Source organism: Coregonus clupeaformis, chromosome 8 (genome assembly GCF_020615455.1).
Source record: "Coregonus clupeaformis isolate EN_2021a chromosome 8, ASM2061545v1, whole genome shotgun sequence".
Taxonomy (NCBI): Eukaryota; Metazoa; Chordata; class Actinopteri; order Salmoniformes; family Salmonidae; genus Coregonus; species Coregonus clupeaformis.
Window position 1 is genome coordinate 4,638,968 of NC_059199.1, and position 21,932 is coordinate 4,660,899.

At 42.1% G+C, this 21,932-nt stretch overlaps 1 pseudogene; it reads right to left on the reverse strand.

Moving 5' to 3' along the window:
* Positions 1-21,932, reverse strand: part of LOC121572576 — a 246,485-nt pseudogene that overhangs the window by 155,097 nt on the left and 69,456 nt on the right.

Consider the following 21,932-nt stretch of genomic DNA (forward strand, 5'->3'; position numbering starts at 1 on the left):
CTCGCGCGCGTGCGTCCGCCATCGTGTGCATGTTGATTTTGTGCACCCACACCAGATGTGATCAGGACACGCAGGAATGAAATATCTAAATGAGCTCTGAACCAACTATATTAATTTGGGGACAGGTCGAAAAGCATTAAACATTTATGGCAATTTAGCTAGCTAGCTTTCTGTTTTCACTATCACAATTATTGGTGCACTTCCAAGGCGAGTGAGGGGCCAAGCCTCCACACACCAATAACTTGTTTATTCACCAAAACCCATTCCTTTAACGCTAACAACAGCAAGTGCGGCAATAACTGTGATAGTGAAAATAGCAATGGCGGACGCACGTGCGCGAGCAGTGTGGTCAGCATGTTAGATTTACCATTGCGTTATATGCTGGCTAGACCGGGCTCGCACGTGCATCCGCCATCGCGCGCATGTTGATTTTGTCCACCCACACCAGATGTGATCAGGACACGCAGGTTGAAATATCAAAATGAACTCTGAACCAACTATATTAATTTGGGGACAGGTCGAAAAGCAGTAAACATTTATGGCAATTTAGCTAGCTAGCTTGCTGTTTTCACTATCACAAAAATCGGCGCACTTGCTGTTGTTAGGGTGAAAGGGATGGGTTTTGATGAATAAACAAGTTGTTGGTGTGTGGAGGCTTGGCCCCTCACTGGCCAATTAGAACATGCTCCATGGCGAAATATGTGGTTGCTTCAAGTTGTGTATTTATGGTATTTTATGTATTGCCTTGGAATCAACTAGGAAATTACGATTTCAGTACCATGCTCAATCAATTAGCATGATAGTGGAAATTGAGATAATCAAGGTCATGCCTGATTCGATTCGTTTTTGGTATTAGTTGTCCTGCAATTAACGGGAGCAAGAGTTCCAAAGAACAAAGCACAACCACTTTACAAATCAAGTATCTTTTAGAACTAGTATAACAAACTATTGCGCACCTCTTTAAAATAATATTGTTTTCTCTGTACTTCTATTTAAAAATATTGCTTTATTATACGGTGGTTGGAGTTGGAGTGAGTAGTCATGCTGTACTTCGCTCTGCAGGTAATATGACACACATTACATTACAATGGAACGATTTGATTAGTGTAATGTTAGCTAGCTACATAGTTGTCTTTGTATCAAAGATAAAGGTGTAGTATAGAGAAACTATTGAGGTTAGCTAGCCAGCTATAGTCATTCGCAGTGACGCCGTTTTTTCAAACAAAGTCAACACTGCAGCCATTGCTAGCTAGCCAACACAACCAGCTAGCAGTACTGTAGCAACTAAATACAATATCATTTTAGCCAGCTACATTCGTTCGCAGCGACGCCGTTTTTCAAACAAAGTCAACACATCAGCCATTGCTAGCTAGCCAACACTACCAGCTAGCAGCACTGTAGCAACTAAATACAATATCATTTTAGTCAATGAGAATTTTGCAATGTAAAGCTTAACTTTCTGAACATTCGAGAAGTGTAGTCCACTTGTGTAGCTAGCATGACTGACTTTGTGCTAGCTAGCCAACGTTTAATTATTTATGCATTATGAAAGGAACAAGACACCGACACAAATGATCTGTTTAGTGTGTTAACACACTATTGGTAGTTTGTTGTAACCAAGTATTGGTGCTAAACCGTGTGTTATTGGATGCTAGCATGCTAGTTAGCTATGGCGTCATAGGTTACGGTGCCCTGGGCGGTTTTCACGGAAGAATACTGTACCAAGTTAGCTAGCTGAATAAACTAAGTTAGTCTATTCCTAGAAAACATTGAACTGCTGTAGTTTACAACAATTATCATTTCTAAAGTAGAAGTTGGGAGAGTTATATTTGAGTGTTTCAGTGAAAGGTAAGTGAGGGAGGCCCCGCTCTCTCGCTTCCCCAGAACTGTAAGTTAATTTTATTCAGATCTTTTTTGCATTATTGTAGCCTTTTCTGTAGCCTGTCAACTATGTGTCTGTCTATCCCTGTTCTCTCCTCTCCGCCATACAAACGCTTCACACCGCGTGGCTGCCGCCACTCTAATCTGGTGGTCCCTGTGCGCACAACCCACGTGGAGTTCCAGGTCTCCTGCAGCCTCTGGAACTGCCGTTCTGCGGCCAACAAGGCAGAGTTAATCTCAGCCTATGCTACCCTCCAGTCCCCTCGACTTATTGGCGCTGACAGAAACATGGATTGCCACAGAAAACACTGCTACTCCTACTGCTCTTTCCTCGTCTGATCATGTGTTCTCGCATACCCCGAGATAATCTGGTCAGCTCGGCAGTGGCACAGGAATCCTCATCTCTCCCAAGTGGACATTCACTCTTTCCCCCTGACCCATCTGTCTATCTCCTCATTTGAATTCCATGTTGTCACAGTCACTAGCCCATTCAAGCTTAACATCCTTATCATTTATCGCCCTCCAGGTTCCCTTGGAGAGTTCATCGCCTTGATGAATTCCTTTCCTGAGGATGGCTCACCCCTCACAGTTCTGGGTGACTTTAACCTCCCTACGTCTGCCTTTGACTTATTTCTCTCTGCCTCCTTCTTTCCACTCCTTTCCTCTTTTGACCTCACCCTCTCAACATCCCCCCCTACTCACAAGGCAGGCAATACGCTTGACCTCATCTTTACTAGATGCTGTTCTTCTACTAATCTCACTGCAACTCCCCTCCAAGTCTCCGACCACTACTTTGTATCCTTTTCTCTCTCCCTCTCCTTCAACACTACTCACTCTGCCCCTACTCAGATGGTAATATGCCGTCGCAACCTTCGCTCTCTCTCCCCCTACTCTCTCCTCTTCCATCTTATCATCTCTTCCCTCTTCTAAATCCTTCTCCCTCCAATCTCCTGATTATGCCTCCTCAACCCTCCTCTCCTCCCTTTCTGCATCTTTTGACTCTGTCCCCTATCCTCCCGGCCGGCTCGGTCCTCCCCTCCTGCTCCGTGGCTTGACGACTCATTGCGAGCTCACAGAACAGGGCTCATGGAGGAAAACTAGACTCCCTGTGGGCGTAACATCTTTTCACTCCCTCCTCTCTACATTTTCTTCCTCTATTTCTGCTGCTAAAGCCACTTTATACCAATCTAAATGTCAAGCCTCTGCCTCTAACCCTAGGAAGCTCTTTGCCACCTTCTCCTCCCTGCTGAATCCTCCTCCTCCTCCCCCTCCCTCCTTCCTCTCTGTGGATGACTTCGTCAACCATTTTGAAAAGATGTTGACGACATCCGATCCTCATTTATTAAGTCAAATGACACCACTGGTCCTGCTCACACTGCCCTACCCTATGCTTTGACTTCTTTCTCCCCTCTCCCTCCAGATGAAATCTTGCGACTTGTGATGGCCGGCCGCCCAACAACCTGCCCGCTTGACCCTATCCCCTCCTCTCTTCTCCAGACCATTTCCGGAGACCTTCTCCCTTACCTCACCTCGCTCATCAACTCATCCTTGACCGCTGGCTATGTCCCTTCCATCTTCAAGAGAGAGCGAGTTGCACCCCTCCTCAAAAAACCTACATTCAATCCCTCCGATGTCAAGAACTACAGACCAGTATCCCTTCTTTCTTTTCTCTCCAAAACTCTTGAGCGTGCCGTCTCTAGCCAACTCTCCTGCTATCTCTCTCAGAATGACCTTCTTGATCCAAACCAGTCAGGTTTCAAGACTGGTCATTCAACTGAGACTGCTCTTCTCTGTGTCACGGAGGCTCTCCGCACTGCTAAAGCTAACTCTCTCTCCTTTGCTCTTATCTTTCTAGACCTTTCTAGGCATCTCCGGCACTGCTCACTCTTGGATTGTGTCCTACCTGACAGGTCGCTCCTACCAGGTGGCGTGGCGAGAATCTGTCTCCGCACCACGTGCTCTCACCACTGGTGTCCCCCAGGGCTCAGTTCTAGGCCCTCTCCTATTCTCTCTATATACCAAGTCACTTGGCTCTGTCATTTCGTCACATGGTCTCTCCTATCATTGCTACGCAGATGGCACACAATTAATTTTCTCCTTTCCCCCTTCTGATAACCAGGTGGTGAATCGCATCTCTGCATGTTAGGCAGACATATCAGTGTGGATGTCGGATCACCACCTCAAGCTGAACCTCGGCAAGACAGAGCTGCTCTTCCTCCCGGGGAAGGACGGCCCGCTCCATGATCTTGCCATCACGGTTGACAACTCCATTGTGTCCTCCTCCCAGAGTGCAAAGAACCTTGGCGTGACCCTGGACAACACCCTGTCGTTCTCCGCTAACATCAAAGCGGTGACCCGATCCTGCAGGTTCATGCTCTACAACATTCGAAGAGTACGACCCTACCTTACACAGAAAGGTGCACAGGTCCTAATCCAGGCACTTGTCATCTCCTGTCTTGATTACTGCAACTTGCTGTTGGCTGGGCTCCCTGCCTGTGCCATTAAACCCCTACAACTTATCCAGAACGCTGCAGCCCATCTGGTGTTCAACCTTCCCAAAGTCTCTCATGTCACCCCGCTCCTCCGCACACTCCACTGGCTTCCAGTTGAAGCTCGCATCTACTACAAAACTATGGTGCTTGCCTACGGAGCTGTGAGGGGAACGGCACCTCCTTACCTTCAGGCTCTGATCAGACCCTACACCCAAACGAGGGCACTACGTTCATCCACCTCTGGCCTGCTAGCCCCCCTACCTCTACGGAAGCACAGTTCCCGCTCAGCCCAGTCAAAGCTATTCACTGCTCTGGCAACCCAATGGTGGAACAAGCTCCCCCACGACGCCAGGACAGCCGAGTCACTGACCACCTTCCGTAGACACTTGAAACCCTACCTCTAAGGATTACATGGAATAGTATAACAGTACTTGTTCTACACCCCCCATTTAAAAAATAAAAGAAAAAAGGGTGCTTGTCCCACTGGCTATCCTAAGTTGAATACACCAATTTGTAAGTCGCTCTGGATAAGAGCGTCTGCTAAATGACTTAAATGTTAAATGTAAATTATATATTTAAACGGCACTGTTCCTGTAATGTGTTTACACCAACGTGGATGTGTTTTGATCACTCTTAAGGCAAAGTTTCTCTAATTTGCCAAGTAATCTTCTAACTTATTACTGTGCACACTAAGTAGGACTATCAGAAAACAATACACTGTATAAAAGCTCAAGGACAAGCAATGTTAGCTAACGACTGGTCTCTGTTACCCCACACCAGTTTAGTTTAGTAACCATGTGATATTGTGCTTTGTCATTTGAAATCTTGCTTCTTTGTTGTCTTACTTTTCAGAACTGACCTTAACCATGACACTTATGAATGCGCAAGGGACCAAGAGCAGGACAAAGTTATTGGTGAACCAGGCAACCCAAATGGTACCATTCTGAGTTCCTTGAGCCTGAGCTCCTTCTCCAGGATAAGGCCCTTGATGGTCATGCAGACGGTATACATGAATGGCAGCACCAGGAACATGGGAAGCATGCTTCCGATACTTTGGACAAAGCTGGTGGGTGCAAAGTGAATGCAAAGGAGGCAATCGAAGAGGTCAGGAAACAGCGAAGCTGGGAATATCGACAAGCCCAGGCTTTGATAAGGGAAGGCAACGTAGCCAGATGGGAGCTAATGCATTATTTATTGATAATCTGTTGTATAACCCCCACTCCTTATGTAAAGACAGAACTCTAACAATCAGGCTTTCAGAGATGGGTTGAACGGGGCATTTTGCACCATTAACAAAACAAAATCAATCTTTCGGAGTAATCTTGTCCATTGTCTTCAAATCAATGTGTATCTAGAAATCAGCTAGATTTAATATCCTAGTATAGACTTTCACACATGTTGTTTTGCTCTTGTCTTACTTTCATTGCTAAGCATGATAATGTACTGAACAGGGAGCCTTGGCAACAATTATTATATTGTTAAAATGGCCTCTAGTTTTTTTAATAAATTCATCACAGTTTTGGGTAACACTTTGTCTGAACACTCCTAATTTTTCATCCATTGAACTGACCTTTGCCCCTTAGAAGAACGAGAGAGAAAATAAGTTGTGTTGATGCAGTAAATGTCATTGTCCCAATGGATGATCCATTAAGATAGACACACTCTAGGGGTTTTTAATCAAGGGTCCAACACGTTTATAGATCCAGCTATATATTTTACATTGAGGTAACCTTCGAAAACCTTGAGCATCAGCTCTATCCAAACAGTTAGAACCGCCCGTCATGCTCAGGATGATGGATAATTTGATGTTACAATAAAATAAGACTATATTAAACAAGCTTCATAATGCCACCAAAATGCCACGTCAATATATTGTACGCCGCCAATATAATAGTGCTTCTGTTTCTCTATTAGACAGTGAAGAAGATATATCAAATGAACTGAGCATTTGACAAAGTGTAGATTTCTCATATCAATTACGCTTACCGACCGTAAATACGATCCTTAGAACGCCAATGAAGCACCAGTTTATCACTGTTAGGCAGACAGGACAAAGGGACTATACATGCCATAATAGGCAGAACGGTGTCCCACTTTCAAGCCATTGAACATAAATAGTTTATCAAAGTACATTTCCAGTGCATTTACATTGGGCTAATTTCTCTGCAAACTTTTGGGAGAGTGATTTGTTAAAGGGATTTTTAAATTTGTTAAAGGACAATTGAAAACAGGCTGGCACAAAAGCATACTTCCCTTAATTGGTAATTTGTCCCTGATGACCATTTTCATGAGAAACAGTTTTTTTATTCTCTTTTCAGTGCCTAAAGATATGCTCCAAACCTAGCGGAGTTAGCAGCGGCAGACTTGAGCATGGAAACATGGGTAGTGGCTCCACAGAGATGGTAAAAACACTATAAAGTTGATATGATATCACAGGCCAACGTCTCATATTAATTGCATATTACGGTGTGATCCACTAGGGCAGTGTTGAGTCCATTTACGAGATGAGAAGTACCTTTTAGAAAGCCCTCACCTGCCTCCTTCACTACCATATGCCAAAATGCAAGCGCCACAAAATATACTTTTTCAAACCATTTGTGGAGAGAATTTGGAGTTGTGCCTAGCTTTGAAAGACATCAACCAAAGGCTGTCCCAGAGTAGTACCAATTTGGGAGTCAGTGTTGAATTACGGTGTACCATGTCCTCTACCTCCCAATGTAGAGACAGCGGTTGTGCCCAATGGGACTGAGAGGAAATGCGGTAATGCGAGTGCTTGAATGGGAGAGCCCTGTCTTTGAGGTCACTTCCTGTTCTCTCGTGGAATATATCATTTTCACAGGAAGCTTTGTAATCCATAAGAAGGGATCAACTTGAGACCACCACATTTCTAGGAGAAGCACACACAACTAAAACAGTATAGAAGTGTAAAGAGTTGGGACGACACCAACTTGAACTCAGAATTCAACTTGAACGGAGCTTGAAATGTGTGTGGAATTAAAACACTTTCCCAGGTCTGCTTATGAGCTTGAAGTAAAGTTTTTAAAAACGAAAAGATTTCATACAATGTAATCGTGCCTCAGCTAACAGTTGCATCAGATTGAATGTTAATCCTCTTATTACGGAGTCCTGATTCTATCATAACATTTCTTTAATGGGGCAATCTGGAATTCAAACAACACCAAAGCGGTCAAAAATTGATGTACCCATCCCTGATTGCCCCTTTAATGGCAGCCAGCCTGGAACCATTAACTCCTTGTCGACTCGTCACAGACTAGTCACTCTAGAGTAGATCAGTCATGCATACCACGTTTGACATTGACAACCTTACCACCAGATGGTCCTGAATAATACATTGCTGATCGATTTGATGGTGCTTAAGTAATACAAGTCCTACTAGGTGCATGTTACAGGGCTTGAGTTACAGCGCAGCCGTGACCTAAATTAAGGAGAGTCGGGAGACTTGGGGTTTTTAGTAAATCAAGTGATATGGGGAGCAGAGAAGCCCCAGAGAATTGTGTAATTATGTTAAATATGTCCTCACCATATTCCTAGCAAATGTACTAGGGTGGTGGTGGTAAAATCTTCCCAGGATTAGTGGGAATGTTTTAGAGATCCTTTCGACTACTGCTGCAAATATTTATGGTGGTGATTCTCAGACATTTAGCCAAAGTATCTTCTATTTAAAACTACATTTGGTATTTTTATTAGTTTGCATATAGGCACAAAGGGGCAGTATCGTTGGTGTTAATCTATCTCTTGTATTGCAGATAATACAGCAATTGTCATGTTTGCAAAGTAATACTGTTGGATAATGATGTCACAATACGAATTTCCTATGCCTATATTGTATACACTAATTTCAAAAGCCTCATGGGAACCTGTCCTGTGCAATACCAACGTATGTACATGTTATTGTAATTAGGTTCTGATACAATACTATCAAGTTTGCATTGTTATACAGCTATTGATATGGAACAGGCTTCGAGCTGACATTTTCTAAGTCTTACCTCGCCCCTAAAGACCGAGCATCCTGAGCTCTTATCCTCAGCCTTCTTCTCATGGTTGGCGTGTGAATGTGGCAAAAGCATTGAGCTAATACAGTTTGTTTATCTCCAGTTCAAAATGTAAAAGGGCCCACTCTTGTTGAAGGACCAACAGTTCTGTATCAGTTTGCCTTGTACTGTAAATAGGTACTGAAATGGGAGAGAGAGAGAATGAGGAAGGAGAGAGGGTGAACCTGGAAACACAGAGGTATCCATGGGTCTTTGTTCTATGAGTCTCACAGGGTCAATAGGTCAACCCCTATCTGATAACATATTATAGGAACACTGGAGAGAAAGAAGACCCACTCGGCACAAACTGGTTGAATCAATGCCATTTCAACATAATTATTCAACGTATTGTGAAGCAGAATTTACGTTTGAAATACACTGAATTTGCATAAAAAAAATCATTTAACATAAACTGTTGTTTGGAGGGTGAAATTTCAACCACAGGATTAAGTCATGTTGGTTCTGCTTTTAGATGGCTGAAAGCATAGTGATAACACATAGGGTATTTAGCTGTCCTTTTGTTGGTGAATAAAGCTTGCAATGTTATTGATGAACGTCTCAACTTTCCATTGACGTGGTGTGCCCAGTGGGAATGTACTCTTTTCTGAATAAGAGTATCCTAGAGAAAGAGTTGCAATGATTGAAGTGCAAAGCTCGATGTTAAAAGGAGAGTGCAAGGCTGGTCTTTTATAATATGGCAAATGGAACAATACATGATAAATCAGAGAAATGTTGCAAGTACTGTTCATAAAAGCACTTTTGGGCTGCTATTTGTATCTAAAATATGCAAGTAAAGTGAAAGTGTGTTATTATCAATTTAAACAAGGGCATTACACAGAATAAAGCTTTGATAAAGTATTTTACATACAGCTGTGAGAAACTGTCAGAGGTTACATTGAACATAGTGAGGGAAAAAAAGTATTTGATCCCCTGCTGATTTTGTACGTTTGCCACTGACAAAGAAATGATCAGTCCATAATGTTAATGGTAGGTTTATTTGAACAGTGAGAGACAGAATAACAACAAAAAAATCCAGAACAACGCATCTCAAAAATGTTATAAAATCATTTGCATTTTAATGAGGGAAATAAGTATTTGACCCCCTCTCAATCAGAAAGATTTCTGGCTCCCAGGTCTCTTTTATATAGGTAACGAGCTGAGATTAGGAGCACACTCTTAAAGGGAGTGCTCCTAATCTCAGCTTGTTACCTGTATAAAAGACACCTGTTTGCAGAAGCAATCAATCAATCAGATTCCAAACTCTCCACCATGGCCAAGACCAAAGAGCTCTCCAAGGATGTCAGGGACAAGATTGTAGACTTACACAAAGCTGGAATGGGCTACAAGACCATCGCCAAGCAGCTTGGTGAGAAGGTGACAACAGTTGGTGCGATTATTCGCAAATGGAAGAAACACAAAATAACTGTCAATCTCCCTCGGCCTGGGGCTCCATGCAAGATCTCACCTCGTGGAGTTGCAATGATCATGACAATGGTAAGGAATCAGCCCAGAACTACACGGGAGGATCTTGTCAATGATCTCAAGGCAGCTGGGACCATAGTCACCAAGAAAACAATTGGTAACACACTATGCCGTGAAGGACTGAAATCCTGCAGTGCCCGCAAGGTCCCCCTGCTCAAGAAAGCACATATACATGCCCGTCTGTAGTTTGCCAATGAACATCTGAATGATTCAGAGGAGAACTGGGTGAAAGTGTTGTGGTCAGATGAGATCAAAATGGAGCTCTTTGGCATCAACTCAACTCGCCGTGTTTGGAGGAGGAGGAATTCTGCCTATGACCCCAAGAACACCATCCCCACCATCAAACATGGAGGTGGAAACATTATGCTTTGGGGGTGTTTTTCTGCTAAGGGGACAGGACAACTTCACCGCATCAAAGGGACGATGGACGGGGCCATGTACCGTCAAATCTTGGGTGAGAACCTCCTTCCCTCAGCCAGGGCATTGAAAATGGGTCGTGGATGGGTATTCCAGCATGACAATGACCCAAAACACACGGCCAAGGCAACAAAGGAGTGGCTCAAGAAGAAGCACATTAAGGTCCTGGAGTGGCCTAGCCAGTCTCAAGACCTTATTCCCATAGAAAATATGTGGAGGGAGCTGAAGGTTTTAGTTGCCAAACGCCAGGCTCGAAACCTTAATGACTTGGAGAAGATCTGCAAAGAGGAGTGGGACAAAATCCCTACTGAGATGTGTGCAAACCTGGTGGCCAACTACAATAAACGTCTGACCTCTGTGATTGCCAACAAGGGTTTTGCCACCAAGTACTAAGTCATGTTTTGCAGAGGGGTCAAATACTTATTTCCCTCATTAAAATGCAAATCAATTCATAACGTTTTTGCCATGCGTTTTCCTGGATTTTTTTGTTGTTATTCTGTCTCTCACTGTTCAAATAAACCTACCATTAAAATTATAGACTGATCATGTCTTTGTCAGTGGGCAAACATACAAAATCAGCAGGGGATCAAATGCTTTTTTCCCTCACTGTATATAATTTATTACGTTAATCCATATATTGTATTTGCGTCGCTCTTCCCAGGTGAGGTGCACACCTTTAAATTGTTAATGAGGTGTCTAAAAAATATTGCAGAATTCTCTGCTTTTTAAATTGCATTTTAAATTCAAATTAAGCTTTGTCTTTTTCTAAACAAAAAAATGGTTACAGCAGATTACAAACAGGAACATCTGAATGCACAATGCTGTTCTTCCCACTTTTTCCCATTTCCAGATCACAATAATTACCCTGAAAGGTCCTATCTGTCATGCTTCCCTGCATCTTAGTGCATCTTCCCTTTTTCTGCAATCCCTCTCTCAATTATTTATAAATGAAATAACAGTTTTCAAGTGTTAATAATTTACAGAAATGCCCAAATGGCAAAAATAGTAAATGGCGGAGGGACCGGGGGTATTGCAGTGTTTTATGGCCCCCATACATTTTCAGTGATTATTAATCCTTTGTTTCACGGAGAGGGAACCCAGGCATTAGGATATAAGTGCTTTGATTGTCTCATTTGAGCTCGTTTGCAACATTCGCTGTGCCGTGAGAGAGGGTGAGGGGACCATTCTTAAAAATACAAGCCTACAGCAAAGCTCAATGGATTTGTGAGTTGCCCTCATCACAGGATAAAGCGAGCTCCTCTGATGTGCCCACCAACTGCAAATAACTAATACATTTTCTATTTTCTTTGATCGTGTTAACTATATAATACCTTGTTCATAGTATAGGCTTAGTAGCCCTATATTACATTTTTGTTGATTCAACAGAACGTTATGTGGTTTGTGCTGCCATTCAAGAGCTATACCATGAAACAAGCTGATTATCGGCTAAGAAAATAAACATTTTTCATGGAGATCCAATTGCTAGTCCAGATGTTGATGCCAAATCAATAAAGACATTACCGATTCTGCCAATGTGCTTGCTTTCTGACTAGCACTGATGTTGTCTTGATCCATATGTTTCCAAGGCAACCATATGGAATAACTCACCATAATTAAAAAGAACACCACATTTCTAACCAGACCTGGGTTCAAAAAGTATGGGTATGAATACTTTGAGCTTGATTGAACCTGTCTGGAGTGCCAGATGGGAAGGGTATGGACTTTCGGGACTATTTCAGGGGTTGCTTTGCAACAGTCAAGCTTGATAAAGCACAGATACAGTATTTAACATAAAGCAAATACTATTTGAACCCAGGTCTGATCTACAACCATACTCACCTCATAACTCTTGTCACCACTCCCTCTAGCCCCGGTCCTAATACTGTATGTCTGTATCATATTAAGGCTACAATATATTCCAATGAAGGTTGTTATGCGACATGCTCTGATGCCGTATAGAGCATTAAAAAAATTAAATCGGGGACAGTGATTTCCAGCGGGGGAAATATGTGTCTATCTCCTCAAACATTGTGGCTACGTTGCAAATTGCACCCTATTCCACTACTTTTGACCAGGGCCCATAGCTCTCCGGTCAAAAGTAGTGCACTGTATAGGGAATAGGGTGGCATTTGGGACAGACTTCGTTGCACTGATCTCCTTTGAAATGATCTGTCCCCTGATTACATCATTGAGCTCTGAGTATATTATTGGAAATGATAAAGCCATGTAGATTGGAGTAATTTCCCTGCCTCTGAGGAAATCTTAACTGCCTAAGATTGAGCACTATCGTGCAGTCTCTCTCCCTTGTGCGAAATACACCTGTATTTTGTGATGTAGAACAGTAACACTGATGAATACCTGATTCACACAGAATAGAATGGTCCCTATCAATCTCTACATAGTATGGACTTTGTGTGTGGCTTCATGAGGGAATTGGGTAGTTTCTTAAGGAGGAAATGTGATATTGAATGAAAGGGAGGGAACATAAGTAGTATGTAGCCTGAATAATTAAAAGATACATCAAGCATTCAGGTCTATAATGCTCTGCCTGTGGTCGGACTAAATCAAAATCTCAGATTTCTTCGGCTCTGTCTTGTTGTATCTCCGTCTTGCAGCAAGTTTGTTTTCCCTCAGCTTTGACATAATTCATAATTTAAAAAAACTCCTGGAGGGCATCAAACTTTCAAGTTTGAATTTTAATATTAACACTTCTCTCCTCTCTCTCCCCCTGAGTTGTGGCTGCACCAGACAGCAGTAGCCAGGGACGGAAGACAACATGAGAGATAGCTTTGGAAGAGTTTCCACAGGGAAATTTGTGCGGGCTAAGTGACAGATAAGCCCATTACTCTAGCCTGTGGTGTCCCCAAGTGAGTAGATTTTTATTGCGGTAATGACTTCTTCCTTCTCTAATCACGGGACAGACAGATAACAGCTTTTGTACTCACACGTCGTCCACGTAACAGGGATATGGCATTTGCTGGGCAAACACGCCGAGCGGCTGGGATTTGTTTGTGTGCGCCCGTATAATGCCATGGTCCATCATGTCCTGCAGATAGGCGAAGCCTCCCCATATATAGCGCAGGTCGTTAAAGGACTTGCCACGGGCCCCAGGAGACCATCCCCTTTAAATTGAAAGGACACACATCACACAACGGTCAGTGTCTAAGGCTCTGTTTACACAAGGAGCCCAATTCTGATCTTTTTTTCACTAATTGGTCTTTTGACCAATCAGATCAGCTCTGAACAAGATCTGATGTGAAAAGATCTGATGTGATTGGTGAAAAGACCAATTAGTGGAAAAATGATCAGAATTTGGTTGCCTGTGGAAATGCAGCCTAAGAGAAAGCTGGGTTTGAAAACATCATAGATGAAACAGTCAAAAGTTACACCAATATTTGTTTTTTTATGTCATGAGTCATGACATTTGTCCCACAAGTAACATGGAATCATCAATTTATTGGCACTGCATGCTTAATATAAATCGTCTGAGACATAGGCCAGAAATTATGCAATAAAATGTCTGTTTTGCTTCAGATCCTTCAATTGTCTGGTAAAAGTTGACATGTCAGTTGATGCATAGAAAGAAAAAAAACAGGCTAAGCAACATCAGGGCCTATATTAATACTGTGTCTCAGCAACATCAGGGCCTAAATTAATATTGTGTCTCAGCAACATCAGGGCCTATATTAATACTGTGTCTCAGCAACATCAGGGCCTGTATTCATAATGTGTCTCAGCAACATCAGGGCCTGTATTCATAATGTGTCTCAGCAACATCAGGGCCTGTATTCATACTGTGTCTCAGCAACATCAGGGCCTATATTAATACTGTGTCTCAGCAACATCAGGGCCTGTATTCATAATGTGTCTCAGCAACATCAGGGCCTGTATTCATACTGTGTCTCAGCAACATCAGGGCCTGTATTCATACTGTGTCTCAGCAACATCAGGGCCTGTATTCATACTGTGTCTCAGCAACATCAGGGCCTGTATTCATACTGTGTCTCAGCAACATCAGGGCCTGTATTCATAATGTGTCTCAGCAACATCAGGGCCTGTATTCATACTGTGTCTCAGCAACATCAGGACCTGTATTCATACTGTGTCTCAGCAACATCAGGGCCTGTATTCATACTGTGTCTCAGCAACATCAGGGCCTGTATTCATACTGTGTCTCAGCAACATCAGGGCCTGTATTCATAATGTGTCTCAGCAACATCAGGGCCTGTATTCATACTGTGTCTCAGCAACATCAGGGCCTGTATTCATACTGTGTCTCAGCAACATCAGGGCCTTTATTCATACTGTGTCTCAGCAACATCAGGGCCTGTATTCATACTGTGTCTCAGCAACATCAGGGCCTGTATTCATACTGTGTCTCAGCAACATCAGGGCCTGTATTCATAATATGTCTCAGCAACATCAGGGCCTCTTTTCATACTGTGTCTCAGCAACATCAGGTCCTGTATTCATAATGTGTCTCAGAGTAGGAGTGCTGCTCTACATTCTTAGAAAAAAGGGTTCCAAAAGGGTTCTTCGGCTGTCCCCATAGGAGAACACTTTTTGGTTCTAGGTAAAACCCTTTTTGTTCCCAGTTATAACCATTTTGGGTTCCATGTTGAACTCTCTGTGGAAAGGGCTCTATATGAAACCAAAAAGGGTTCTACTTGGAACCAAAATGGTTCTACTTGGAATCAACAAGGGTTCTTCAAAGGGTTCTCCTATGGGGACTGCTGAAGAACCCGTTTAGGTTCTACATAGCACCTTTTTTCTAAGAGTGTAGCATCAATTTCGCCTTTTAGATAATATTGAATTACATTCCATGGACAGGGGGGACCTGATCCTAGATCAGCACTCCTCTGAGACACTTTATGAATACGGGCCATGTTGCCCAATGTTTTCTCATTAGCACTAAAACATGGTGAGGGCGGAAAGGCTGTGCACTGGGCCTACCTTTCTTTCATCTTATTGGTACGCTCCCCCTTATCAATGTCCATGCGGATCTTGTACTTGACGTAAGGAGGGGGTTGGCTGGCGGCAGGGTCGAGGCCTTCGAAAACTATACCAGCCCAGTATGTATCGCTCTCTAGAAGCTCCAAGGCTCTAGTCATGAGATGTCCCTCACTGTCGGCAGCCTCAAACTTATCCAGATTCAAGCACTGTAACATGAAAAGACAAGTTACAACAAGAAAGAGAGAAAATAAGTGTAATTCTTTACAAACTGCTAGGGGTCTTACTAAAACAAGATCATGATGTTAATATAAGATAAGAGATGAAAGTGCTGGAGAGAACTGCTTTTTTAAATTTCAGGATACGGATCTTACTGGGAATTTCCCTTTGGAAACACAATGTCTTAAAAGTTCCCACCCACTGCCAACCAATGGCGAAGATGCATAAAGATGGAGGAATTCAGATATCACGTCATTGTTTTTAGCACTCACCCTAGTTCTTAAACTACGGCATGCAACATGGTTGAATGTGCCAGTAAATCAGCACAATCTATTTTTTAGTTTTTTTTAAATTGCTGCCGTCTTGGAGCTAGAATTGGGATCATGTATACTGTGCTAATGCCAATACAAAAAAAGAGTAACATAAAGCAATGTAAAATACGGTGAACTGAACAAACAGGCATCTTTATGCACCATCTTTATCCACCAGCCATCTGTATGCACCTTCACCATTCCAGCCCTGCGTGTTTCATAGATATTACACAGAAAGAACATGTCCAAAACCACTACACCCACTCTCGGCATCTACCATCTTTCTAACAACACTGATAGCTGGAGACTTCAAGGCCATTGATGCCATTTGTAATGTCAAAGACATGATGAGACTTCTTTGCACGGTTGAAAGAGTAGAATCATACATTTTCTGCAACGTGAAGTAGCATTACTGAACTCAGTAGAGTCCAATTACCTTTAGAAAGGAATCTCAAATCGACCAGTGTTGGGGAGTAGTGAACTACTTGTAATTCAACTAGTAATTCAACTACATTTTCCAGTAGCTTGGTGGTAGTTGAACTAAATTCAAATCTTGGTAGTGTTTTTAGTAGTTAACCTTTTTTTGCCATGTAGCGATGTAGCGAACTACTGGAACTACACACTACTTTGTTGCTAATATAAAATAAAATATGGGTGAAGTAGGTAAGAATTTCCTTTCTTTTTCGGTATCAGACCTAATTCTCACTTGAAACATATTTTTTGTGGTTAATAGGCTAAATTACACATTCTGTTAACATCTGACTCCAGAGTGATGTGTTGCAATTTGTAGTCTATGACATTTCAGATTTAGATATAATAATTTTGGATGTAGTGAACTACTTTTTCAAATTAGCTTTAGTTAAGTAAACTATTATATTATTAAGGGTAGCTTAACTTCTGTGAAGTAATTGGTCGTTTTGTAAACTATGATTTCAGAGTAGCTTCCCCAACACTGCAATCGACACTCACCTCACTTCAACTCACCAATATGTATCTGCTTTCAGAGCAACAATAGTCAACTACATTCAACATCAGAGTACCTTGGGTAGATTGTTGTACATAATGTTTAAAATGACATGATTTGTAATTCTGATCAATGCTCTCAGGGTCAACTCCTAACTCATTTTAAACCTGATTTGAGCGTGTAGATCTCAAGTTTGAGCCTCAGTGCATATAAACTCAGGTTGGATCTTCTGCACTATCATAAACAATCTTTTTCTCCTACACAGACAGAAAGATTTAGTATTAAACATGATCGTATCACATTGGCATAAATGTATAGTGAAAATAGCCTTTCTACAATACCACTGTCCCAAAATAACTGATGGGCAGAAACTATAAGACTTGCCTGAGAAATGGTGGGGGAGAAAAAACACTGGACAACAGTGAAGTTACAAATTATGCAGAGGTGTCAAGGGATATGTTTTGGGCTACGGCTGAGACATACTCATGAGGTATAGGCTTGTAGTTGGCTGGAACTCACTAGGTCCGCCTTTAATGAGCTATAGTCATCCGGGGAGTGAGTCTGGCTTGACAGCTGTCTACACACACATCTCCTCCACCCTGACTTGCGACACTTTCTCTCAGTAAAGAAGGTCCTATACTATGCTATATTATATTCACAGAGAGCATACAGTGTAAATGTTTTTATTGAATCAACAGAATGGCCAAATTCAGCATGTTACATTTTTGGCTGTACATTATAGAGTACATGATTTGATTCTTGGGCAGAATGTAGGGAAAGTTTAGGTTTGTTTAATGCATTTGTCTACTCACAATGCATTATGTAGGGACATCTATTGTGGCATACCTGCAATGTATTAACCATGAGCCAGTTTACATACTGTATGACCAACCATGTGGCAGCATGGTACATATTTTTCAAACTCTTCCCATATCCCACTTAGTTCATAATCTCCATGACAACATATGACAATAACACTGCAGAGAGTCAAACACCAACTGCATTAAAACATTTTTAATCTGTAGTTGTCCAATGAGGAAGCAGGCTATGCAGTCATTCAGCAATAGCCCACTGCCCTAAATCAACCTATCAAAATCCTATTAGCTACATGGTAAAGTTTCCCCTAGATACAGACCTCGGATCAGCTTCACACTCCCCCAATCCTAACTTTAACCATTAGTGGGTAAAATGCAAAACTGATCCAAAATCACAGTCTAGAGGCAACTTCACCCTACTCCATCCTATTACGAGAAACAGGAAGTATGTTAAAAACTTCATGCTTTTCCCCAACCACTTGACATGATGGTGCCAAGCCTGAGTCGTTGCAATGTTTGGACTTCGATCCCGGTTGAGGAACTAACCTACTGACAGTGCTACCACACCAATCTCTCGCTGCCCTACATTAGACCCAGGATGCGTCCCTAAAGGCACCTTATGGGCCCTGGTCAAAAGTAGTGCACTATAAAGGGAATAGGGTGCCATTTGGGATGCAGTACCACTTCCAGATATGGAAGGACATTGGGTAGGGAGTAGCAGCAAACACAGTGATGTCATGGTTGTAGAGGCCACACGAGTGCTGCTAACTGACAGCTGCTGGATGAGATGAGCATGTCTCTGATATGGCCCACCATGATATGATAATCATGTGTTTATACTGTGTGTGTTTTCCCCCAGATGCCAGCATATTTGCTGGGGAGGACTAGCCGCCTGCTTCCTTGGTGATAACGTAGAGTATACCTCAAGTTTATCTACTCAGTTAAGTTAATCTATGGCCCACTTTAGGAAATAGCTTGTAGGCACCCAGTCAACATCTTATCCGCTGGTCAATATCATCAATGATTAGCTACAATGTTGTTTCAAGTTTATCAACACAATTAATAGTAGATAAATACATTTTGTGGATTAATGAGTGCATCACTTTTGGTGTTTTGTTTTCAAAAAGTGTAAAAAGTATTCAACAAATGTAAAAAGCATCAATGTTGTATTACTAATAATATGACTTCTTGAGTTTAAAGGACCTGAAAGATCAGAAATGTTGATTTAAAGTTCAATATTTCCTCAACTTGACATGTATTGACTACATGAGCTCTTGATTAATACACCGATAACGCTTTTTATACAGAGAGAGAGAGAGAGAGAGAGAGAGAGAGAGAGAGAGAGATCTGCCTTTGGCCTAAAGAGCAGGAATCTGGACTTCACCAAAGAAATCGGAAATACAGACATTGTCATCCTACAAGAAACATGGTATAGAGGAGACGGACCCACTGGTTGCCCTCTAGGTTACAGAGAGCTGGTAGTCCCATCCACCAAACTACCAGGTGTGAAACACGGAAGGGACTCAGGGGGTATGCTAATTTGGTATAGAGCAGACCTAACTCACTCTATTAAATTAATCAAAACAGGAACATTTTACATTTGGTTAGAAATTTAAAAGGAAATGATCTCAACAGAGAAAAATGTCCTCCTGTGTGCTACCTATATCCCTCCACTATAATCCCCATACTTTAATGAAGACAGCTTCTCCATCCTGGAGGGGGAAATCAATCATTTCCAGACCCAGGGACATGTACTAGTCTGTGGCGACCTAAATGCCAGAACTGGACAAGAACCTGACACCCTCAGCACACAGGGGGACAAACACCTACCTGGAGGTGACAGCATCCCCTCCCCCATATGCCCCCCTAGGCACAACTACGACAACATAACCAACAAAAACGGGTCACGACTCCTGCAGCTCTGTCGCACACTGGGTATGTACATAGTCAATGGTAGGCTTCGAGGGGACTCCTATGGTACGTACACCTATAGCTCAACTCTTGGCAGTAGTACTGTAGACTACTTTATCACTGACCTCAACCCAGAGTCTCTCAGAGCGTTCACAGTCAGCCCACTGACACCCCTATCAGACCACAGCAAAATCACAGTCTACTTGAACAGAGCAATACTCAATCATGAGGCATCAAAGCCAAAGGAACTGAATAATATTAAGAAATGCTATAGATGGAAGGAAAGTATTGTTGAAACCTACCAAAAAACAATTATGCAACAACAAATTCAATCCATTCTAGACAACTTCCTGGACAAAACGTTCCACTGTAATAGTGAAGGTGTAAACTTGGCAGTAGAAAACCTAAACAGTATATTTGACCTCTCAGCTTCCCTATCAAATCTAAAAATCTCTAACAGAAAACCAAAGAAAAGTAACAACAGTGATAAATGGTTTGATGAAGAATGCAAAAACCTAAGAAAGAAATTGAGAAACCTATCCAACCAAAAACATAGAGACCCAGAAAACCTGAGCCTACGCCTTCACTATGGTGAATCACTAAAACAGTACAGAAATACACTATGGAAAAAGAAGGAACAGCATGTCAGAAATCAGCTCAATGTAATTGAAGAATCCATAGACTCTAACCACTTCTGGGAAAATTGGAAAACACTAAACAAACAACAACAGGAAGAGCTATCTATCCAAAACGGAGATGTATAGGTAAACCACTTCTCCAATCTTTTTGGCCTTATAACAGAGAACAAACAGCAAAAAAATATACATGATCAAATGCAAATCTTAGAATCAACTATTAAAGACTACCAGAACCCACTGGATTCTCCAATTACATTGAATGAACTACAGGACAAAATACAAACCCTCCAACCCAAAAAGGCCTGTGGTGTTGATGGTATCCTCAATGAAATGAGAAAATATACAGACCAGAAATTTCAATTAGCTATACTTAAACTCTTTAACATCATCCTTAGCTCTGGCATCTTCCCCAATATTTTGAACCAAGGACTGATCACCCCAATCCACAAAAGTGGAGACAAATTTGACCCCAATAACTACCGTGGGATATGCGTAAACAGCAACCTTGAGAAAATCCTCTGCATTATCATTAACAGCAGACTAGTTCATTTCCTCAGTGAAAACAATGTACTGAGCAAATGTCAAATTGGCTTTTTACCAAATTACCGTATGACAGACCACGTATTCACCCTGCACACCCTAATTGACAAACAAACAAACCAAAACAAAGGCAAAGTCTTCTCATGCTTTGTTGATTTCAAAAAAGCTTTTGACTCAATTTGGCATGAGGGTCTGCTATACAAATTGATGGAAAGTGGGGTTGGGGGAAAAAATTACGACATTATAAAATCCATGTACACAAACAACAAGTGTGCGGTTAAAATTGGCAAAAAACACACACATTTATTTCCACAGGGCCGTGGGTTGAGACAGTGATGCAGTTTAAGCCCCACCCTCTTCAACATATATATCAACGAATTGGCGAGGGCACTAGAACAGTCTGCAGCACCCGGCCTCACCCTACTAGAATCTGAAGTCAAATGTCTACTGTTTGCTGATGATCTGATGCTTCTGTCACCAACCAAGGAGGGCCTACAGCAGCACCTAGAACTTCTGCACAGATTCTGTCAGACCTGGGCCCTGACAGTAAATCTCAGTAAGACAAAATAATGGTGTTCCAAAAAAGGTCCAGTTGCCAGGACCACAAATACAAATTCCATCTAGACACCGTTGCCCTAGAGCACACAAAAAACTATACATACCTCGGCCTAAACATCAGCGCCACAGGTAACTTCCACAAAGCTGTGAACGATCTGAGAGACAAGGCAAGAAGGGCCTTCTATGCCATCAAAAGGAACATAAAATTTGACATACCAATTAGGATCTGGCTAAAAATACTTGAATCAGTTATAGAACCCATTGCCCTTTATGGTTGTGAGGTCTGGGGTCTGCTCACCAACCAAGAATTCACAAAATGGGACAAACACCAAATTGAGACTCTGCATGCAGAATTCTGCAAAAACATCCTCTGTGTACAACGTAAAACACCAAATAATGCATGCAGAGCAGAATTAGGCCAATACCCGCTAATTATCAAAATCCAGAAAAGAGCCGTTAAATTCTATAACCACTTAAAAGGAAGTGATTCCCAAACCTTCCATAACAAAGCCATCACCTACAGAGAGATGAACTTGGAGAATAGTCCCCTAAGTAAGCTGGTCCTGGGGCTCTGTTCACAAACACAAACAGACCCCACAGAGCCCCAGGACAACAACAACAACAACAACAACAACACAATTAGACCCAACCAAATCATGAGAAAACAAAAAGAGAATTACTTGACACATTGGAAAGAACAAA